This window comes from Microtus ochrogaster, unplaced genomic scaffold (genome assembly GCF_000317375.1).
Source record: "Microtus ochrogaster isolate Prairie Vole_2 unplaced genomic scaffold, MicOch1.0 UNK70, whole genome shotgun sequence".
In the NCBI taxonomy this organism is placed as follows: Eukaryota; Metazoa; Chordata; class Mammalia; order Rodentia; family Cricetidae; genus Microtus; species Microtus ochrogaster.
Window position 1 is genome coordinate 488,187 of NW_004949168.1, and position 23,998 is coordinate 512,184.

The 23,998-nt window shown below is 43.6% G+C and overlaps 1 long non-coding RNA gene across 1 annotated transcript in view; it reads right to left on the reverse strand.

The window, feature by feature from the left end:
- Positions 1 to 16,525: 16,525 nt before the first annotated feature.
- The window catches only part of LOC113455640, a 29,230-nt gene continuing 21,757 nt past the window's right edge, over positions 16,526 to 23,998 (reverse strand). Inside the window, exons 2-3 of the long non-coding RNA XR_003376640.1 lie at positions 16,886 to 16,953; positions 16,526 to 16,695 (exon numbers count right to left, since the gene is read on the reverse strand). This is a non-coding gene — a long non-coding RNA (uncharacterized LOC113455640). The remainder of the gene's footprint in view (positions 16,696 to 16,885; positions 16,954 to 23,998) is intronic.

Consider the following 23,998-nt stretch of genomic DNA (forward strand, 5'->3'; position numbering starts at 1 on the left):
CTGAGTCTGACTCCATCTGAACTAGCAAGTCCCTCTGGTCTAACTAAACCCTGTTTTGTATCATAATTTATTTTAAATAATTCCCAGGTCCAAATCAAAGAAGTATCCAAGCCCCTCTCATTTGCATATTTCTCTCTTTTTCTTTTCTTTTAATGTTTTACCTTCCTTTTTATAAAGTATTAGCTTTCTGAGTGTTTACTTCTTTGGTCATCTTCACCCCTCCCCCAACTCTTCCCAGAGCCACACCTCCTTTTCCAACTTTGGGTCCCTTTCTTTTTTAAACCAAGCAAGATCAGTTTGTGCTATCTGAGTATTCTTGAATTCTGTTTTCCTGGGAGCACGGTCAATTTAGCAAGGATTATACTCCTGGAAAACTGACTCCCCCTTTTCAGCAGCCAACATTGTCAATACCTCCATGACTAAGGATGGGGCTTCCGGTCCACCTCTCCTTTCCGTGCTAGCGTTTGCTCTGTCTTGAGCTTGCACAAGCTATGTGCCTGCTGTCAGTCTCTCTAAGTTCACTGTTGTGCTCAGAAACACGGTTTCCTTGTCATCTACTGTGTCCAGTCCTTACACTCTTTTGGGTCTTTCTTCAGCCATGATCCCTGAGCATTAGGAGTAAGGACTGCAGTGTGTATGGTCTGTCTAGGGCTGAGTATTCAGTCTCTCATTTTCTGTGCCTTGACCAATTGTGGGTCTCAGCTAATTATCATCTGCTGATGAGGGCTGAGAGATGCATTACTTCATGGGTATAAGTACAAGTTATTAGGGTCAGATTTAATACCATATCTGTCTAGGAAAATATGTTCTCCACTAGGACCTATGACCTCTTAGCCACATGTTTTTGACCAGATATTGATGCCAGGTACAGGTTTCATCTTGTGAAATATGAGCTAAATATAATCAGAAAGTGGTTGGTTACTTCCAAGATGCTTCCTTGCTCTTTATTTTCTTCCCCTCAAATATTCGGCAATCTAATATCTACAGTAATATTTTTCTGGTTGGATTTTTTATTTTTCACAAATGCTAAACCCAAAAGTTTTCTCCGTCCCCTATCACTCCCTTCATTGTTTCCTTCAATTATAGGTTATTAAGATATATATGAAGATAAAAATATAAAAATGTTATTTAGGCCGGACGGTGGTGCCTCACGCCTTTAATCCTAGCACTCGGGAGGCAGAAGCAGGCGGATCTCTGTGAGTTCGAGGCCAGCGAAGTCTACATAGAAAAAAAAAATGTTGTTCAGGTATACTTTTAACTACAGTTTTTCTACATGTAAATTTCATGATTAAAGAACACTTATGAATTTATATACTATTTTTCTCTCCACTTGCAATCTAGTTTGAGAGTGTTTTCCTTATAAATATTTAATCATTTAAAATTTGTATTCCCCATTGTAAACATAGTACATTATTTGTTTTGAAAATCTTTACAAAGATTTGAAGTGAGATTTCTTATTGAGAATAGTGAGTCAACTGTTTTTTATTTATAGTCTCTCCAGACAGTCCACAATGAAATGATTGTGATATTAATTAATTAATTAATTATAAGTGTATGTGAGTGTGTGTGCATGCCATACACATGTGGAGGTTAAAGGAATCAGCTCTCTCTACCATGTAGGTCTCAGGGATGAAACTCAGGGATGATGACAAACAGCTTTACCCACTGAGCCATTTCACCAGCCCCTGACTGACATTTTTAAAGGCATTAACTTGGAAGCACCAAATGAGTAGAAATTAACTAGTTTTCATAAATCAAAGCAGCACAGAGAGAGAGCTCACTGGCCAAACTGAGCACCTACATTGCTGATGAAAACAGACAGACTCACTGGACAGATGTGCCGTGGTACTCAATGTGGTGAAGGCAGCTCTTTTGGGGTAATGGAGGAAGGACTGGCTGCAAGGTGCTTCACAGAAATGCAAGACCTTCCTCCAAATTCCCTTTCTCAGTTTACACAACCAAGTAACCACACAGCGCCTCCTGACCTGCCCCTCCCCCCAGGAAGTAGTGAGGCTTGAGAGAAGGCTGAAAGGATGGCGGCGGGGGACATGTCTAATACATTAAACCACGGCACCTTCGTAACTGCCCACCGCTGCCGCCACCACCAACATCTCTGTTCTTTGAATGTCATGCCCTGCCTAATCATCTTTCTTTTCCTGTTGTTCCTAGGCAGGCAAATGAAGACTGCTTCCCAGAAGACATGCTGGTATTTAGGGTTTCCTCAGCGGATAGTTTGCCCCACCCCATGTCTACTGTGAAGCTCAACAGTTGGGCATCATTTCTCTGATGAAATTAAAGAGGAACACAAGATGAAACGTTGGATTTTATTTGAGGGAAGGTTTAAAAAAGTTAGAATTGGGAAGCCACAAAGAAACAGAATTAGAAAACTAAGTTCAGAGAACAGAAAAACTTAGCAATAAAAAAAATCACATTATATCTTTACAGGCATAAGAAAAACTACTAGTCAAATGCAATATACTGTGAATAAAACAAAATAAAGCAACAACAAAAACACGCAGAAGCAGCGAGTTTCTAGAATTAAAAGCATAATAAATATTTAAGTTAATAGAGGAGTTTTTGGAGTCATATTAAAATTATTTATTTTTTATGAAATTCGTTAATTTATTTTACATGCAGACCAGTTTCCCCTCCCTCCTCTCCTCCCATTCCTTTCCCCATCTCTCCTCTGCCCTGCCCCCATCCATTCCTCCTCTGTTTCTGTTCAAAAAGGGGCAGGCCTCCCTTGGGCAGCTACAAAGGATGGTATATCAAGTTGCTGTAGGACTAAGCTCCTCCCCTTGTATTAAGACTGGGCAAAGCAACCCATCATGAGAAATAGGTTCCCAGTAGCCAGCCAAAGCGTTAGGAACAGCCCCTGCTCCAAGTGCTAGGAGGGCCTTCAGTAGACCAAGCTGCACAATTGTCACACATGTAGAGGGCCTAGGTTGATTCCATGCAGGCTCCTTGGCTGTTGGTTCAAACTCTGTGAGCTCCTATGAGCCCAGAGTAGTTGTTTCTGTGGGTTCCCTTGTGATGATCTTGACCACCTGGCTCATAGAATCCTTCCTCCCTCTCTTCATCGGGATCCCCTGAGCTCAGCTTACTGTTTGGCTGAAGGTCTCTCTGCAGCTGTTTCCATCAATTACTTGATGGAGGCTCTCTGATGACTATTGGGTAGTCACCATTTTATGAGTATAGCAGAATATCATTAGGCATATTACACCAGGATCCGGAGGGTGGATGGCCCAGAGACCTAGGATACAACCAAACATAATCTGAGAAAAAAAAATGTCAACATAAAGATGCATATTAGAATTTTTGAAAAGAGTTTTTTATATTAATTATAAGAATGTGTGTGCGCCTGCATGAGCATGTGAGTGCAGTGCACACAGAGGCCAGAAAAGGGCGTTGCATCTCCTGGAGCTGGAATTGCAAGCAGTAATGAGTTGCCCCATATGGATGCTGGGTAGGGAATTCATTGTTCTGCAAAAGTGGTATGCACCCTTAACCACTGAGGTATCTATTCAGTCCACAAAATAAAGACTTAAAAAAAAATTCCAGAAGGGACAGCAGGGAGCAGTTATAAACAAATGCCACAAGGAAAATAATAATAATGGAAACAAAGAAGATGAGTGGAAAAAATCAGAAATTACCACATCATCTGAAGAAGAACAGTATTCGCATTTAAAGCAGGTTTTGAAGTTCAGTGTGTTTGCTGTCCAGATGTTACACATAGCATTTATACAGCTTCCAGACAGTTGACTGCTGTATGCTTCTTAATCTAATAGCACGAAATAATATTTTTATCTTATGTGTTTGAATGTTTTGTTTGCACATGTGTCTGTACACCATGTGAGTGTCTGGCAGCAGATCCCCCAGAGTTAGAGTTACAGACAGTTGTAAATGAGCAAGTGGGTGCTGGGAATCAAGCCTGAGTACTTTAGAAGAAGAACCACCTCACCACCCCCTTCCCATGTTATTCTACCATATTAAAAGTAAAAGTCGTCTTAAATGTCTGCATGATAACCCGTGGAGGAGCCATGTTCTAATTTCCTTGTACTGTTGTCACGTGTGGTTCTTTGTTCCGGTACTACTCCGGATGAGCCCTGAACTCGCAGATGGACAATTGTTCTTCCTCTTAATTCAGCCATGTAATTAGGGGACAGGTGTGTCATGGGTGGAGGGCTGCTAACTATTACACCTTCTGTCCTCTGGCCACTGTGCTGAGAAAGCCCATCATGAAAACTGGCCTGGAGTGAAGCTGGAATGTGAGCCTGGGCTCACAGAAGGCAGCGTGGTGAGCCACCATCCTGAGAACATCAAGCATAGGGAAATGGAAAGAAGAGAAGGGGCTGAGAGGCCCGGTGACTAGAAGAGAGGGGACAGGGGCAAAGGAATGAGCCTGGCAGTGGTTGCATCCTTAACCACAGCTCCCCAAGCTGGCCTTACTCAGGGAAGCCCTCTGCACTGCACACGCTCACACAGTATGACTGTCTTTTTGTTATTTGTAAATTACTCAGCCTTCCCTAGTGTAAGCTCTGAAATCAAAGCTGACGTTCAAGTTGTTTGCAGTAGATAGTTAGGAAACACGGTTAAACTGAACTGACCTACCTGCACGTCCCCAGAGAAGAATAGTGCAGTATAGCGTATGGGCTTCAGAAACTGGCTGGCAGAGGTTTGAATTATGAATCTTTAAGATTTGACGATTTACTTCATATGTTAGGGCTTTGATGCTTTTCTTCATTGTCATCCTCGTTAACATTTTCACCTCGAGCGTTTGTTGAGCTCTTGTGTGAGGCGTATAGTAACCCGTGGCTTTCAGTTTTAGGTGACTTAATCTGAAGGGCGGATATTTCTCATGACACGATTATGATCTGTAAAAATGAGAATTAAATGAAGCAACCCAGATGAAGCATCAAGTCCAAACAATGTTTTTCTCTCCTCCCCCTCTTTTCTTCTGGACATAACCTCTTCCTGCTAGGCCAGTATTCAGAGCTACAGCCCCTTGACTTTTAGACAAGTGAACCTGCTTCCTGTTTGCCGTTCTAACTTCTTATCCTTTATCTCCTGGCCTTTGGACCTGGTGTGAGATGAGATCAGAGCGACAGCAGTAACACAGCATTGGAACCCAACAAATGCAAAGGCTTGCCATGTTTTCCTTAGGGACACTAAAAGTCAGGAAGAGGCCGATTCTCTTTAGTTTGTAAATTTAATGCAGTTCTCATAATGACAGTAAGACAGTCTTGTCTCTCTCTCCTCCAAACTGAGAAAACTGTTTCTGAAGTTCACATGGAAACACAGACAAGCTGGAATAACCAAGAAATCTCTGAGAACAAACAGCAGAGAAGATGAATTAGCCCCTCTAAATAGCAACCCCTTTACCCAAACTCAATAACTGAAACAGTGGGGTGCTGGTACCTGAACGGACAAGCAGACCATAGAAAGGCTGGGGAAAGAACCAGCTAGTAAAATGGTTTTGGAGATTACGTGGTGAAGGTGGTATATCAAAACCCAGATTAGACAGCACTCCTTGGCAAGGCTAGGAAAGGGAGGCAGCACCAGAAGCACAGGCTAGGATCGGATGAAGGGATCGCTGTTAATATCGACTACAACTACATATTCACCTGCACTTTGCCTGGAATCTCAGCTGTAGATTAAAGTGCACATAGAAAAGATGTTAGGTGTGCGAAAGTTGTTCACATTAGCCGATTTATAGTGTTCCCCAAGGGGGGCCCTGGATAAATTGTGGTCTGACTGAGCGTTAGAATGCTGTTTAGTTTCAACAACACAGAGACAAAGTGTGGGAAGGCAGCTTCGTGAGTAAAGTGCTTGCAGCAAAAGCAGAAGGACCCAAGTTTAATCTCCAGAATCCACGTGGAAAATCCAGCTGTGATGTCATGCTCTTATTACCCATGCGCGGAAAAGTAGAGATGCAAAGAGGCCTGAGGTTTGCTTGTCTGCCAGCCTAGCCACTCTGGAGGGTTCTAGGCGGAGAGACATTTAAACAAAGAAAGAAACAAAGTGGACAAAGCCTCCTATGAAAGAAATCCAAGGCTGTCCTCTAGCCTTTACATGCACAGGCACACATGCACATACATGAAATCGTATGATCAGGTACACACACACACGTGCACCAACCAGGTTACATGCCTGTAACCCCGGAACCAGAGATGCTGAGGCAGGAGGATCAAGGCCAGAGTCTCAGCTGCAGAGTTAGATCAAAGCCAGCCTGTGTGACATAAGATCCTGTGGTGTGGACAATTGTTTATATTCTGTCAATTATGTTTTAAATAAATGCTGATTGGCCAGTAGCCAGGCAGGAAGTATAGGTGGGACAACCAGACAAGAAGTAGAGGTGGGTCAATGAGAACAGGAGAATTCTGGGAAGGAGGAGGCCCATTCTTCCCCAGTCCTGTCCAGACACTGAAGAAGCAAGATGTGAACCTGCCCCACCGAAAAAGGTACTGAGCCATGTGGCTAACATATACTAGAATAACGGGCTAATGTAAGTTATAAAAGTTAATAAGAAGCCTGAGCTAACGGGCCAATCAGTTTATCATTAATATAGACCTTTGTGTGATTTCTTTGGGGCTAAACAGCTGTGGGACCTGGTGGGAGGACAGAAACCAGGCAGGACAGAAAACCTCAGTCAACAATCCTGTTTAAGAAACAACAATCGAATAAACAAAAAAAAACAGGTGATAAAACTTCAAATGCAGTGCAACCTGCTTGTATAGCAAAGGCAAGTTTTGAATAAATTCATATTTGCTGTTATCTGTGTAAGGAAACATTGTAAAATTATATAAGAGTGGTGGCCTGTGAGGAAAGGGGAAATCTGTTCGTGGAGATGGAAAACAAGAGCAAAAGTCATCAATGTATGCCTTTTAAACGTCAGCTTTGTTATTTTCATCATAGGTCTATGTTACTCAAGTAAAACAGGAAGGATTAAAAACTGCGATGCGTGCATACTGTGTGTAAGAAGTGCACTAAGCTTGTAAATACATCATCTCATTTAATCCCCACAAGAGTCCTGCGAGGTTTTATTTTAATCTCCATTTTATGGATGAGAAAAACAGTTACTGAGCTCGCTTAAGTGATTTGTTCATCCGTTCTGCCGTTCTATGTCTCTCGTTCCTTTCAGGCCCTAGGTCGATTCCAACTTCCTGCCAGTCTTCAGCAGTCTAACTCTAGACAAGTTATCTCTTTGACTCTCTTTAGCAATTAAATTCTTAGTTTGCAGCATTTTTAAAACTATCAACATCTTTCAAACTGTTGGCCTGTGCTCGTTCTACCCCTCTGACTAGCTGTTAAGAATTGTACTGTACACACGAACTCTCCATAGTTACCTGTTTGCCCCCAGAGCTGTCGGACGTACTTACGTACAAACTAGTTAATCACGGGATATAAAATAACATTTATGGAGGTCCATAGCGTTTACACAATTTCTAATTAAATTGAATCTACCCAACACTGCCAGGTAGATTTTGTTATTCTCGTTTTATACCAAAAGAAACAGAAGTCTAAAAACACTAAGAAAGACTAGCGAGGGGTCTTAACTAGGACCTCTGACTGTAAGATAGGAATTTTATCACATAACAGATATCTCTAGTTGGTCTCCACCCAAACTATCTGGTTGCACCATATGCATGCCAAGAAGATGCCTGACTTGGTTATTCTAGGAAGGAGGACATGGCAGTCATTTATGTTTCCTTTTAGGAAACTGCCAAATGTTTCGCAAACGGATTGTAATGTCTGACATCCCCATCAGCAATGAGTGAGGCCTCTTCTTAAGGGCTGTCACTCTCTTTCACGCTGCTACAATGTATATGACAAGAAGGTGGTGGATAAGGACATCAGGTAGAGTTTTTGTCTCAGTTCTCTTGCAACAACTAAAGCTGAGACTTTCAAAACAGAGTCCTCATCTAGCAGCAGAAACTGGCTTGCTAGCACGCCAAACTCTCAGGTCTCACCCCAGGCCTGTGGACTCAGCATCTCCGTCAGACCCGGAGGTGATTAGCCCTGCTCTAAACTGCTCACTGCCATTTCTCTGTGGTTCTCTGACCTAAAATCTCTCCTTCTCAGGGAACCAAGCAGGAACTTGCCTCGTCCTCCTCCCTCAGATCATCTGGAGCACCTATTAAATTTCTCTAAAACATGTTTTAGGATTATTTTGGTACATGGGATGCGAAGTTGGCCCTAGCTGAAGAGATGCTTTTGGAACTAAATATGAATAGTCACAAGGAAGGACAAAGGAGTCTGAAGGCTCCAGTTGGATGGTCAATACATTGCTCCTTGCCAGGAGACTTGTTCTCAGCTCTGTGCTGACACAGCTAGGAGAGTTTGTTCAGGGAGCTCTGGGCACCTCAGAAGAACGGACTCCCAGGCTGCTGTGTGTGACAGTACCTAACTAGCCTAGCTCAGATTCCTTGAGCAAGACATTACCTTTCACTGATATGGCATCTCTGTGACCATCAGTTTGTTGCCTTTTTTGTGTATGAATTCCAAAGGCTGTTGTAGTGTTAGTCAACTTGATAGTGTATATATTTTTGTTAAAACATTACTTGTATGTTTGCTTTGTGTGTGTGTGTTTTTTTATGGTATGGGAGATGTTTCAGATTATAAAACCAGAGATCATTTCCCAATGGGCGAGCAACAGAAAAGGTGTGGTTTTTTTTTGTTTTTTTTGTTTTTTGTTTTTTTTTTTTTGGTTTTTTGAGACAGGGTTTCTCTGTGGCTTTGGAGCTGTCCTGGAACTAGCTTTGTAGACCAGGCTGGTGTCGAACTCACAGAGATCCGCCTGCCTCTGCCTCCCAAGTGCTGGGATTAAAGGAGTGTGCCACCACCGCCCGGCTAAAAGGTGTGTATTAATATAATTAATTGTCTGTCTTTTCCTAAATCTTAGGTGGCATCAGGTATTTCTTCATTCCTAAACTTTACATTATTTTAAATGTATCTGTAATTTTACCTGGTTCTGACAGAAGATTCCTTCGGGGAGCCAGGAAGAGAGCATGGCAGTTAAGGGCACTCGCGGCCCGTGTAAGGACTAGACTTCCGTTCCCAGTACCCACACTGGGCCGCTCACAATCATAGGTAACTCCACCTCAATGGGATCCACCGCCCACTCTGGCATCTGTGGGCACCTGCACAGATGTGGCAGACACACACTCATACAAATAAATGAAAATGAATGTTAAAATTAGTATAAGAGCCATAGTGGATGGAGGACATCAGGAGAACAAGTCCCTCTAAATCAACGGAACAAACCTCATATGAACTCAGAGACTGAAGCTGTAAGCACAAGCTGACCTGGGTCTGCACCAGGTCCTCTGGGCTTATAGTATGGCTTTCAGTTAGTGTTTTATGGGGCTCCTGAGCGTGTGGAGGACGGGGTCTCTGATTCTTGTGCCTACTCTTGGCCTCTTTCCCTTCTGTTCATTTGTCTTGTTCAATGTCAAGGTGATAACGTGATAGTTTTTGTTTTATTTTATAATTGATCTTGTTATGTTTCGTTGTCTTTTAGAAGCCTGTTTTTTTTTCTAATGAGAGACAAAAAGGGAGTGGATGTGGGGGAGGAACTGGGAGGAGTAGAGAGAGGGGAAACTGTTATCAGGATATATTGCATGAGAAAATCTATTTTCAATGAAAGTGGGGGAAAAGAGTAATCCTTTTCTTTTTGTTCTTTTTTTTCCCTTCTCTTCTTTTTTTGTTTTTCTGAGACAGGGTTTCTCTGTGGCTTTGGAGCCTGTCCTGGAACTAGCTCTTGTAGACCAGGCTGGCCTCAAACTCACAGAGATCTTCCTGCCTCTGCCTCCCAAGTGCTGGGATTAAATCACCAGCATCACCACCTCCTGGCCCCAAGAGAAATATTTTGAAAAAGAGAGAATTTTGCTTTTTTTAAATTTGAGAAATTGAAAGTTGTTAAAAGGGAAGTAAACAAAATAAACTCGAACTCATGGCATTTATTTTGTCTTTTTCCACTCTTTCTTTTCCCTTTGAAATTATCTTGTGTCTTTCTCTTTGCAGCTTACAGTAGGGAGGCTTGTTAAAGATGTCTTATTTCGTTACGACAGGACGGACAGTGCACACAGCTCAATGGGATGAGTCAGCTGAAGCAATTCGAAAAGGACACAAATAGAGACGGCCTTGGCCCCTGTCCAGAGCATCTGGAGCTGCCTCCTTTCTGACTCTGAGACCACAAGACCCAGAGACCTTCTGCACTGACCTGTGGTGCCAACAGCTCAGCTCACACAGCTGTGAGGCTGGGCCGGGGGTGTTTGCTGTGACCATCCCTTGTGCCAGAAAAGACAACAGTCCTCCAGGCTCAGCCTGCTTCCTTAGCCTACCGTATATAGGACACACATTCTCCCTTCCTGAGTGTGGGCAAACGCAAGGAAGCTGAGCTTCAGCGCCAGGCAGCCCTGGGCTCTAACTCCTCTAACTCTTTACGCTCATGATCGTTACCTGACTCAAGTTCTCTGAATCTCAGTTTTCTTAGCTGTAGGGTGGGGCTACTAAAGCCTGCCCTGCAGACTCACTATAAGGTCTGGAGATGACCTGCAGGTTAACAGGCCCTTGATGAGCTGTCATTGTCCTTTTCGTCATCGGTTCTGCAGGTTTCTGTCAAGCCAGCCTTTCATTTGAGCTCTATCCTGTTTGTCTTTTAAGGGAATTCCTTCTGGAATTACAGCACCAACCCCCACAAGTCTACCTATGCTCTCCTAAGATTCCAAATATATTCATCTTCTTTCTGTCTCTGTCTGTCTTTCTGTCTGTCTGTCTGTCTGTCTGTCTGTCTCTCTCTCTCACACACATACACACACTGCACACACACACACTGCACACACAACACACACACTGCACACACACACTGCACACACACACTCTCTCTCACACACACACACTGCACACACAACACACACACTGCATACACACACTGCGCACACACACTGCACACACATACACACACTGCACACACATACACACACACTGCACACACATACACACACATTGCACACACATACACACACACTGCACACACATACACACACACTGCACACACACACACACACACTTTCTTGCCAGTGCTAAAAAGATTCAAGGGAAGACTGAAGCCTGGACTCTGTCCTCTGGGAGCTTCTGATCTCCCTGAGGAGACAAGACATAGACACAAGATGCAATTAGAGAATAACAGGGAAGAGCGAGAGTCCTCAAATGTGCTGAGCATAATGTTCTGTGCCTCCTCCTGCTTCTGAATCCCATTCTTGCTTTATTAAACAATGCTGCCAGACTGCTGACTCACATTCAGACTCTGGACCTAGAAGACGATGCTGTTTCTCTGCTGTGCATATAACAAAGTCAGATTCCTCTCTTGTGTGTAATATTTTTTTTAATCACATTTGGGCAGATTCCCCTGAGTATCTGCCGTAGCCCTTGTCCCTACCACAGATCCTTCTGTCTACACATGGTCTTTTCCTCTACACTGTCATTCCTGTCATTAGCATGATGCACCAGCTTCCTAGAGGGATAGCTAAGATAAAGCTGTCTAAGCGCTCTTCCTTGCCTGTAGTGTCTAATACTTCCTCTCTGTACTTGAATTTATACCCCTAGTGCTCTGGTGGGGAACAGAAGGAGATCCAGGTATCACCTCCATTCCCAAGCCTTTTGTTGGCTCTCAAGAGTAAAGAAGCTCAGTGACAATTTGGATGTGTTGTGGTCTGATGACAGGCACTAGTTTTTGACAAGACTTTACGGACAAGCAGCGTGCTGTTGAGAGCACACCTTCTCTCCTCTCTTCCGCATTTGGCAGCGGTGTTTGCGAAACTGTAGCTTTCCTCTGAAACATTAGTAGGATCATCTTCAAAGTTCTTCTCATCTTGTGATGGGCCTATAACATAAACTCATTAGATTGAGTCACCAGGCAAGAGAGAACACATTTTAGTTTCCTGTTTGCGCTAGGAACAGGCCAGCTGGGCAGCTGCAGCCAATGGAAAGCCACTACTCCTGAGGCAATGGCGTGTAGGGGAAGCTTCTGGAGCTGTTCTGAACAAGGGGAAAGGTAAGCTGTACACAGAAACGTAGCTGAGGAGCCGCACGGACCTACCCTCACCTGGGGCACGTGCCTGAGCACCAAGTATGGGCTTAGAAGTGGAGGAGACGTGATAAGATCGTCTTGAGACGTCACGCTGTGCCGATAAGAGAACTGGTTTTAGGCCAGATGCCAGTGAGGTAATCAGGGAGGTGGCTCTGAGCAGACTGGAGGAAAGGATCTTGGCTTCCTTGATACCTCCATTGCTCGTCTGATTGCCATGTTCTGTATCTGCTGAGATTATTACATTGGGGTTGGCTAGTTATGGTTATTTGAGATGGAGGTTCACTCAGGTGAGAGAAATATCATATGCCTGGGAGGCATATATTTTGAATTCATATAGGTAGTTTTATGGTAACAGGTAAATACTCAGAAAGTCTAGGCTACTATTACTCCACCTTAGATATTTGAAACTTAGAAAATGTTTACTAAACATACGCAAAACTAAACTCCCATCATCCTTCTTGATTTGTATTTCTTGATGGGGTGGAAGTGGCCGAGTCAACTTTGTAGGTAGATTTACCTAATTATAGACAGTTCTGGCAGGTGAGAGTGTTGGCAGAGCCAGATAAAAAGCTTCTCCCGCGAGTGACCGCCGCCATCCACCCAGAGGTCTGCGAGCTGCAGCAAAGTGGATTTTGTTGTCTAAAGCCATAAAAGGAACTGTTCACACAGAGGAACTTGGGTCCTGCTATGAACCATTCACGTCAACAGCTGTCTTCCTCATTTGACCTGTGGACAGTGCTCTAATCAAATACCCTAGCTCCTTCTCAAGCAGTTGGGATCAGGTGTCTGCTCTGATGGGAAATGCCAAGTTGCTAAAGGGACTTGAAGGCTGTTCTCATAACAATCGACATTTTGTTTAGTAATGGTTGGACTTCCCAAAGCTGAGTTACTTTTTTTTTTTTATTTTTTATTTTTTGAGACAGGGTTTCTCCGTAGTTTTTTGTTTCTGTCCTGGAACTAGCTCTTGTAGACAAGGCTGGCCTTGAACTCACAGAGATCTGCCTGCCTCTGCCTCCCAAGTGTTGGGATTAAAGGCGTGCGCCACCACCGCCCGGCTGCTGAGTTACTTTCCAAAGCTGCGACGCTTCACCTCTTTGAACACTGATCAAACATGTTTTGAGTACTTCACAATTAGGTCTTATCTCCTAACATTTCCAGATGCTTTTGCGTGATCTCACCACAGCCATGCAAGAGTCTTCTGAGAAGAGACTGATAATGGGTTCCCCGTATTACGGAGGAAGAGCACTGCTGGGTGGGATTCAAGGATGTGAAAGGAAAGATGGCTTGATTTTCGCTGGGGTCTTGGCAGTCACGCTTCGGCTGAACAATTCAGTTTTTAGGGGCCTTCTGTGCTATGCTAAGGTTAAGAGACTATTCCAAGACCACACAACCATCACACAGCAAATCCAGAATGCCACCCTAGGGGACAGATTCTTTTCTTCAGGTCTCTTCCCCGGCCCATGTCCAACAGTGAGAGCATTAACATCCTTACCTGGAGGCTCATTCATAAAAACACAGACCAGTGGGTCTACCCCAGAGCACTGAGTCAGGGGAGAAGGTAAGGGGACACATGCATGTCTTTTAACACATTCCCTGCTAACGCTGGAGCTGCTGGTCTGAAGACCACAAACTGTGAGAATTACTTGCTGTTGGAAGTGTGGTCCCAGCAGGCATCACCCAGGAGCTCCCAGAACTGCAGCAACTCAGGCCTGCCAGATTAGAATCTGCATTTTAACAAGATCTCCAGATGATTTGTATGCAAATTAAAAATTTAGGAGGCTGCTCTACACCACAGCTCTCAGTTTGTTGAATACTTTGAGTCCTACAGAGACGGGAGAGAATGATCTTGCTAACTTCATTACCTGGCACTTTGTATTAAAGCAGAAACTCCCCAGAACCATTTTAGGCACTTACTTTGTCCTCCCAGCAATCTTAGGAGAGATACTAATACTATTCCCATTTTAAAGCTAAGGAGGTACCAAGATTAAGACATGTCGGTAACCTGAAGCAAGTAGGAAAGATTTGGGGTACAAGGAAGGGCAGGCCACCCCTGAAGGCCACACCGTCCTTTACGAGGCTATACAAGTTTACAAATCTTGGTTGTCACTCATACAGTAGGGAGCTGGAAAATCAGGCAAAGGAATGTGAAGCAAAAGAAAGGTCGCAGTGAGGAGGTTGTCCAGGTCAAGAGCGCTGATGTGTGTTTATCCCACTTGAAGTCGGTAGTCCTGGGTTTGGGGCAGGAGCTGCAGTTTCTCAGGCTTATGATGACAGTCATTCCTGCTCCTGAGTTTCTTTACTTGCAAAACAGAAATAATAATAATTGATAAGGATAAAAAGGAATTCCATTGGCAGCTGGACTGGAAAGCGGGGACTGAGAACTGAAACGGAAATTAGCATCCTTCACAGTGGACTAGACTGTAATTTGGCAGCATAAACTGCACCAGATGAAAAACAGAATGTTCACAAGCTAAACTTTGACGCTTTCATGCCAGCCAGCTCAGACTCCTGGTTTCTGAGAGGAGACTGCATGTAGACTAGACCCCATAGGGACCACAGTCTCACAAGTCCTGAGATGCTTTCGGCAAGACCACAGGTGGTTGCTGCCCAGTCTGTCTGTGGCTAACCTCAACTCGTGAGCTCCAGGTGGGCCTCTTTGCTCACGCCTCCCTTTGGAGGTCTCTCACGACTCTCTGGCTGTAGCAAGTGATAACCTATGTGGTGTTCAGTGTAAGTGTGTTCATGGGCCACTGGGTCAGGACATGGTTGAACTTTCACCTACTTAGATTTGCTATAAATATCAACTGAAGAAAGCATTAAAGAGTCCTGTATGAAGGTGAGTCTTAAAATTTATTGTCATCTTTATGTGTCTCTGCATTTTCCCCATTAAGTCAACAAGACCTTATGTTATAAGAAGAAACGTATCTTTGTGTCATTCATGTCTAGAAGAGCCCCTAGTGCACAAACACTCGGTGACTGCCAACAGATAAAAGGTCAGAAACAGCCCCAATCCCAAACAAACCATCTTCAGTGCTTCTTTCTCCAGATCCAACCTTGGAGTTTCTTCAAATGGAATAAACATTTAGATGCCCTCAGATGGAGTAAAGGAATGGCCAGGGGTTTGTGGAGGGATGACCACCACCTGGACACACTGTCACTAACAGTCGTAGGCAACTTCTTAACAGCCTCCCAGAATTGTTAGTGGAGATACGTTCCCTTTACCCAGGACACCCAGCCAGCAGCAGTAACTGTACAGCTAAGTGGCAGCAAGCTTTATGCCCTATGGAGCTGGTGGGCATCACTCTATTAGCTCGGTGTCACTGGCAATCACACAGCGTGTTTAACATGGTGATTTACTTAGGTGCTTTCGTAATGGACTTGCACCAAGCACAAGTCCAGGTGCCTGGAACACGGTGACTACACTGAACATTCTGAACGCCTTCCTGCTCGGCGAGTTCCATCTAGAGCTAGAATCTCTGGGGAGGCCTCTGTTCCACGGGAAGCTGCAGACAGTTCCTTGTCCTCAGGAAGAACAGAACTGTTTGGTGTTGTATGGCTTCCCTTTTCTCTTCTGAGGGTGGCAGTACCTGACTCTCCTTGTTGTCCTACTGTGTGCTTGGGTCGGTCCTGTGGGCCATCTTAGAGGGAAAGGAATTCCAGCAGCATTAGCTTCCAGTTTTTCTATTCCTAACGGCAGAAGTGAGGACAAGGAAAATACCACAGTAGCTTCCATTCCCTCCCACACCAGCAGCCAGAGAGACATTTGTCCTTGAAACAAAAGCAAAATGCACCTTCAGCGGGTTTAGTTATGATGGCAGCACTCCTCTCTGTTCAGAGAAGACTGGAGGCTTCCCAAGGGCTCCTCTGTGGATCCAGGTGTCTTCCTGTGCTCAGAACCTGCTCTCAATCTGAACAGGATACGGTTGACTTATTTAGGAAAGCTGAGGGAACCAGATACCTTTTTAAAAAGCCATTCTCTTCACCCTGCACATTGGTATCTCTCAGAACCACCCCCCACATTTCCCAGTTCTGCTCCAGTTCATTTCCTCCTTGCATTGCTTGCGCCTGAGTCAGACCTCCCCATGGAAATACAAGCATTCCTCAAACAGTATTCTCCTCTCTTCCCCTCGGCTTACAGCTCAGGACAGTGCTTGATGCCTTGATCCACAGCAATCGCTGGGGAGGGATGCATGTGTTAGAGAAAATGTGTGTGGCACACGGCCTGCACACTCAAGATTCAGCATCACCCTTACCCTGCATTTCAGAGGATTACTTTCACAACAGAGGTGGGAAATGACAGTGTAGCTCTTTCGAGAGGAATGACCTTTCTGGAACACCTGCTGTCCAGGGGAACAGCCTTTGGGGTTCCTTTGGCGCTCCCGGCAGCCATCTACCTTTCTCCTGCTCCTGTGTCTCACAGTTGCTCCAGGCTTCTCTCAGGATGGTTTTGCTTTGCTCAGCCAGGTGGAGGTGTTCTGCCAGATGTGTAATTATCTGTCATGCAAGGGCCTGTGGCTGACTTGGCTGCTGCCATCTTTCTTTTCCCAGGTTCCTAGGATGCCGTCGAGGGTTGTTGGGAGCCGCTCACTTAGAATCCAAATGCTCTGTGCAGTTAGAGAAGGGGTACGAATAGGTCAGTTTAGGTAAGCACTGATCCAGGCAGTTTGTTAATATTTAACCCTTTACTGACCTTTTGGGGCAATAGCTTTGCATGTGATTAACCCTATAAAGGTGGAGTGTAAGGAGGAAGCTGCCAGGGACCCCAGAACCAGGCTGCTCAAGTTCAAATCTTACCTGTGCCATTCTTAAACACTGTGTAATCTCAGGCACATTAAACTCCTGGTGCTTCAGTTTTCACGTGTCTGAAATGAGAATAATAATGATGAATGCTTGCTAATATTGTGGAAGTCAAATGCATACATGTAAGATCCTAGGAGCACCCCGCCTCTTAGCATGTTCTCACTAAGAGAGTAAACATGCTATCAAAGTAGCTGTTTAAAAATTTGTCATGAGTTTTATATTGGAGCTTTGTTGTTACTTTGTACTGCATTAACTGATGCTCACTGTTCATTATCTGGAATATTAAATGACCAGACACAGGAAGAAAGTCTTTTTCTTAAGAGGGGAAAAATTTACCTGAAAATGTTGGGCATGTAGTTCTCTCTCTGCCCACTAACATAAGAGGCACTTCTTGCTTTCTTATTTGTTTCTTTGACGTGCTGGGGTTACATTCTCTGCCACCTGTCATTTTGGAGGTTCATTAAAGGATTTGAGACTACGCTAATGAAGCAAGTCATTCTTTCCTAGTGGACAGAAGCATGCGCCAGTCACAGGTTCTCAAGTTCTAGAGGACCGTGGGGTTGGTTTCACATGGCATCACTGTCTTGGGGTGGAAGATGACTTAACCAATGGTAGTGTGGCAACTGATAACAAATTTTCACATTTGCTTTTAGTTAATTTGTTTGAAATTTCATTGGCGTTAAAATTGTTTCTATTTGTTAATTTCGAAGTTTTGTTTGCATGAATGTCTGCATTGTGCAAAGATCAAATGAACGTAGCCATCACATTTGCAGTCTTAAATATTCAACATTTCTCTGTGATGAGAACAAAGTCCTCTTTCCTTCGTCATTTTGAAACTGACAACTTACAGAACACAAGAATGTGTTCCTCCTCCCTTCAGCCCTTCCCAAGCTCTGTAGTTCACCCTCAGTGGATGCTACTGCTACACTCTACATCTAAGTGAGGCTATGTGGGATTAGTTCCTCTGTATCTGGCTTATTTCACTTAACACAGTCTTCACACTCATCCATGTCTCCACAAACGACAGAACTTCATTCTTCCTTTTATGACTGAATTATATTCAGCTGTACCAGAAACTTCTCAGTGGACAGAAGTTGATGCCAAGAAGAACATGTTTTCTTCCCGTTGGAACACTGTCTCTTTCGGACAGAGGAGCCACAGTTAGGCTTTACCTGTTTTGGAAAGGGTATGTGAAACCTAGAATCCAGTCAGATGCTCTCCTCCGGCTCCTCCTCCTCCTTCTTCATGTTGGTACTCAATCCCTGAGCCTGCTGTCTACTAGGCAACAACTCTATCACAAAAAACCTGCTTTGCATTTCTGATGACTTAGTGTTTGCTGTGGGTGATGTTCTAAGCGGCTTCCCTGACCTTGACTGGTTATGCCCTGAAACAATTTGAGCCCTGCTGCTAATAAATGTGGAGAAATCTGAAAGGTTGAAAGTTGATGGCAGGCAAGCTTGTGGAAAACCTTAAGTTTGAATGTGAATGTTATCTTTCTGGTTGTAAACTCAAACTTCCTGGTTAACTTTCTCGTTAGTGGAAGAGATAGGGGATGAGAGCTATGCATTTTGTAAATTGATGACTAATGTTTAAAGAGACACAGTGTAAGATATGCCATATTTTTGCTACATGGGACATAGGTTTTCTATGATTCATAATGTACTTTAGCATCTTGCAGTCAACAGAAAAACATACATGTTGAAAAATTCTGTTTTCATGTGGTTGGTTGAATCTTAGATAAACTCCAGATTATCATACAGTTAGCAGTGTTGTTGAGAGTTTTGGAGTTCTTGCTATGTGTGTATGCTATGGTACTTGATAGGAAAAGTTGGGATAAACGAAACAAGACTGTAAGGTGATGCAGAGAGCAGTTCAGTTGAAAGGTACCCAGGTCGAAAGCATGAAGACAAAAGTAGACAGTGTGATGAGGCTGTTCTTGGCAGCAGAGGCTTCTATGGGATGCTGTAACAGTTTTTTCCACATCTCACCTGCCATTTGCTGAGCATTTACCACCTGCCCAGGCATTATGTTAAGTTCTTTGCAAAAGAAAACCTCCAACCTCCATAGTAACTCTGAGAAGGAGATGCTACTGTTAGTCCATTTCTAAGATGGGGATGCCAACACACAGAGGATTAATATATTGCTGAGGCTTATGTCCAGAGTCTGAACCAAACATGTGCATGAACAAACCATGAGCGTGAACAAACCATGAGCCAAACATGTACAAGGAAGCCTTTGTGTTCATTATTAAGATATTTAAGTGTTCATTTTCCTGAACTTGATAAAATCCATTTTTCCTTCTTCTGCCCCTCCCCCCCCTTTTAAAAATCTTTCTGGGAGTAGCTTTATAGAGAGATGGGTAGATTTGGGCCAACGACCGTCTTACTGATAACAAACTAGCCGACTTTGGACCAGCCACTTAGCCTCCCCAAGCTGAAATGTCCTCAACTATAAAATAGGAAATAATAGTTCCAGGGTCATCATCACCAGGGTCAAATCAGATATCATTTATAAAATTTACAGGATGGCATCTGAAGCCATTCACAGCAGCAAAGTGGCTCCAAATAGTCTCTTTCACAAAAGTTATCAGTTCCAATTATCTGCAGTAAGCGGTTATCCTTGAATAATGATGTGCTCATCTGTCTCCCATCTGCGATGTGAGTGCTTCAAGGCCAGCCGTAGCATAATCTCTTCGAACCTCACAGCTGCAGCTGGAGCAATAGCACAGCTCTCGCTGCAGGTTCAATGACTGCAGCACCCATTCCCAACAGGATAGAGATGGGGAAATCACCAACTTTGTCAGCACACTAGGATATCAGCTTATAGATGAGAAGGCAGAAAAAGGGGGGAGGGGTAATTTATTGCGGGGCCAAGCAAGGTGTGATTATAGGTCAGATTAACTGTAGACAAAGAAAGACTCCATGCTACAGCTTGGTGGGTAAATGTTTACTGAAAGAAGCACCAACAGGAGTGGCCTGAAGCTGTCCCACTGGCCTGCCCCTGCCTGCAAGTCCCTGTCCACTTTCACTTTGTTTCTGCCCTCCCCTACTGGAGGATATGCATGTGACTTGGGAATTCTTTTGGGATTCCTTTAAAAGTCTCTATATACTTCATCTTCCTTGTTTGAAAATAGACAATAAGATTGTCTCTGCATGGGATTTACTATAAAATGTGAATCAAAACAATTATTCACTGGTTCTTTATTCTAAGGCAAGCACTAGGCTAGCTCTTTCACACAAATTATCTCTATTTTTCGCCCAGATTCCAAAGGTAGTATTATTATTATCATTTGCTGCTGAAGAAGCTCCTTGGCCAGTGAAATGACTGATAAGTGATGGAGTCCAGATTCTAAACCAGCTCCACATGCCAAAGGCCTTGGTGTTGTAACTAGAAACATTTGTTCTTTCTTGTGTGGTGTAGGATTGATGTGGGATTTCCCTCTGTATGCTTAAATACCATTGATAAATAAAGAAACTGCTTTGGGACTATAGCAGAGCTATAGGGGAACAGAGCTAGGCAGGGAAAACTAAGCTGAATGCTGGGAGAAAGGAGGCCCAGTCGGAGAGAAACCAAGTAGCCCTGCCAGAGACGGGACACCAGAACTTTACCAGGTAAGCCACATCCATGTGGTGATATACAGATTAATAGAAATGGGTTAAATCAATATAAGAGTTAGCCAATAAGAAGCTAGAGCTAATGGGCCAAGCAGTGATTTAATTAATAGTTTCTGTGTGATTATTTCGGGTCTAAGCTAGCTGGGCAGCCGGGAACCAACAAGCGGCCTTCTCCAAAATAAGATTGACACCACTGACCTTCCAATATTTTCTCTATTAGTAAGATATAAAGAATACAGGATATAATCATACCTTTTCCATTTTATAATGCAGATAAATATGAGGTAAAAACAAGATGAAACAGTGTATTAGTCTGTTTTATGCTGCTGGAATGAAATTTCTGACACTTCTTTCTAAAGGAATAAGATCTCTAGCTTGCAGATTTGGAGGTTCAGGTATGTGATGATTATACTGGCTCAGCTTTGCCAAGGATATCATGGCTAGATGCCTCCCAATGGTAAAAGTGCAGGAGAGATATTCATTACCTAGTGAGATACTGAACCAGGACCCAGGGAGAAGTCAATATTTTTCTTTCAATAACAATTTCTTTCTTAGGAATTAGCTGGGGTCCCATGAAAACTATGTTAATCCCTTTTAAGGGCAGCTTCCCTAGTAATTTGATGGCCTCACTAGTTCCCACCACACCCTCTTTTTCCAGTGACAACCCAACTTCCAACATTCAAGCCTGTGGGGGACACACCGAAGTCATATCTAACCATAACAGATGGTGAATGTGATGATCTTCTTTTTCATCAGGCAGTCTCCTCTGTGTGGGCCAGCATTGCTCAAGCATTGGATATTATTTCGTTAGCCCATCCCCTGTGGTCTCTGTCCTCAGGGTTAGCCTTCTGATGTAAGTGCTTTGTCTGGACTATCATGCTTGGGAAAGTCTGCTCCTAATTTAGAGCCATGACAGCAAAACTCTCTTTCTTCCTCATCCATTTTCTCTTCTAGCATATGAAGACGAAGATAACAACTTGCCCTTGAAAGCTCTGAAGAGAAGCACTATTTTAATACAAAGGATTATTTGTGGGGGAGATATCCATTCAAAACTGATGCACTTGAAGTGTTGATTTTTAGCTCTTTTTAGCAGATGTACAGATACAGCAAGGGGTGAACAATCCAAAACAGGCATTTTGAACAGTCTGCACTGTAGAAACAGGGGAAGGCCTCAGCTGCCTGATCAAAACTGTAGACATGCAACATTAAGTTCAAATAAAATAAGGTTTCTGGACCTTGTAAGTGTTTCCTGCAGTTCAGAGCTGGCACTAGACAAAGCTAGGAAGTATCTGAACTGGTGGGATGCCCCGAGGGTGCTGTGTGACACTATGTGACCAGATGGCCAGATGGCATTTTTAACATAGCGTGTACTGTGGATTCGATAGTGCAGCAAGAATGCAGTCTTGGTCCCATCTGCCAGGTGATGCTATTAAAAGCCAAGCAGACATGAGAGTCATCCTTTCTAATCCATAATCTGACTTTCCTTGAACACATTAGCATGTCTGTATTTGCCTGATCTGTGAACACAGAGCCCTTGGACTTGAGCACATTAGCAGTGGCCCTGGATGCGTTCTGTGCTATAGACTTTGTGTTTGATCCTATGTATTCACACCTAAATGGGAAAGGATGGAGCTTGCCAAGGACAAGGACACTGTTCTTGCTTTGTGATCCTCCCACTCAGAAGTAGGAAGGAATCAGAAATCCTGGCAGAAAGTAGGGAGGTCAGTGTGAGTTTTGGAATGGAGCCAAATGTGCTGTGGTTTGAGAAGGCAAAAGCTACCATTTAAAGAGCAAAGGGCTAAAAATTAGGACTCCTGAATTTTGACATTATAAGGCATGTGACCTTGAGCCCAGTCAGTCGGTTCCTCAAAGTGTGAGCATCCTCATGGGTTATTCTTGCCACAGAGGGCAAGTGTACATCAAAGTACTTTGTGGACTACAGAATGCGTTCATGTTAAAGATTACAGGGGCAGCAGACACTTGGAGATAGTACTGTTTGCATGCCCAGCACTTAGGTCATGGCTTGGCATAGGGTGAGCACTTAATTATGTTTGGGGACTAATGATACAAATCACTGAGCTGCAGGAGATGAGGGTGGTAATGAGCTTGGCCGACCTAGAAGACAGAATTACCAATGAGTCCAATTTGCCTCACATCTGCACGGGTGAGAGGTTAAGGGCATTCTCATCCCTGCAACCCTAAATACTCAAGGTAGGCCCCATGTCTAAACTAACACCAAGGCTTCTACAATGAAAGAAAATTTCCTGTGGATCCCTAGGACTCATTGAAGTTTTTGTGTGTTTATGTAACCTGAAATGATTAATAAGATGAAATCACATAAAAAAAAAAAACATTGTGGTCATCAGTTCCTATACAATTATAAAAAACAAAAATAGATTAAATTATATAAAATACATTATAAATTAAACCAAAGTGAAATTCAAATTCAGGTAAGCATTAACTTAATCTAATGTATGATGTTCTTTTATGGACTGTAACTGGCCTAGATGTCAATAAGGTACTGAGACAGTGGAACGACTTTTTGATTTTCTAATGCTTAAGATTTTCTGGCAGATTTATAGATGTATTCAATCTGTTATGATTATCTTCATGTCCCCCATTGCCATCTCTTCTCCCCCTCCTATGCCTGTTGACCCCTTTCTCCCTCCTACTTCCATCTCTCTGTGTCTCTACCTATCTCTCTGTCTCTGTCCCTGTCTGTCTCTGTCTCTTGCTCTGACCCTGTGTGTGTGTGTGTGTGTGTGTGTGTGTGTGTGTGTGTGTGTGTGTGTGTAAAAGCTCTGTATGGGTGATCACAGCTTATTGAACACTGCTCCTGACTGCAATGGCCACATCACGTCCAGAAGACTTTTATAGGACTTCTCTTCGTCCTCTAGCTCTGCCAGTCTTCTCACCTCTTCTATGATGTTTAGAAACATTGAACGGGAGATGCAGATGTCCTATTTAAGTCTAAGATGTCAATAGTCAGTTATTCTCAGCACTTAAGAGATTTCAGGTCTCTGCTTGAGCTGCCACCTTACTGCAAAAATCCTGAACAAGCCTGAGAACAGCACTAGTCTATGGGTATAAACAGAAACATTTGCAAGTCAGTTTGACTACAGGCCAATTTAGCAAAACAACAGTAGTAGATTCTCCCTGAAGCTTGTGTCTTCCATCCCTTGCTTTTGTCCTTCCCTCCCCTGCTTTTCCTTCCAGGCTTTTGACCAAGTTTACAGTACCAAGCATGCTGTATTCCCTGTAGAGTGGGCCTCAAACCTGGCCAAAAAGCAGTTGGTTACTCAAGGGCAGTCATGCCACTATTGTATCAGTGGGTGATGTGGGATCCCCCTCTGAATGCCGTGACTACCATTAATGAATAAAGAAACTGCTTTGGACCTATAGCAGGGCAGAATTTAGCTAGGTGGGGAAAACTAAACTGAATGCTAGGAGAAGGAAGGCAGAGTAAAAGAGAAGCCATGGAGCCGCTGCTGGA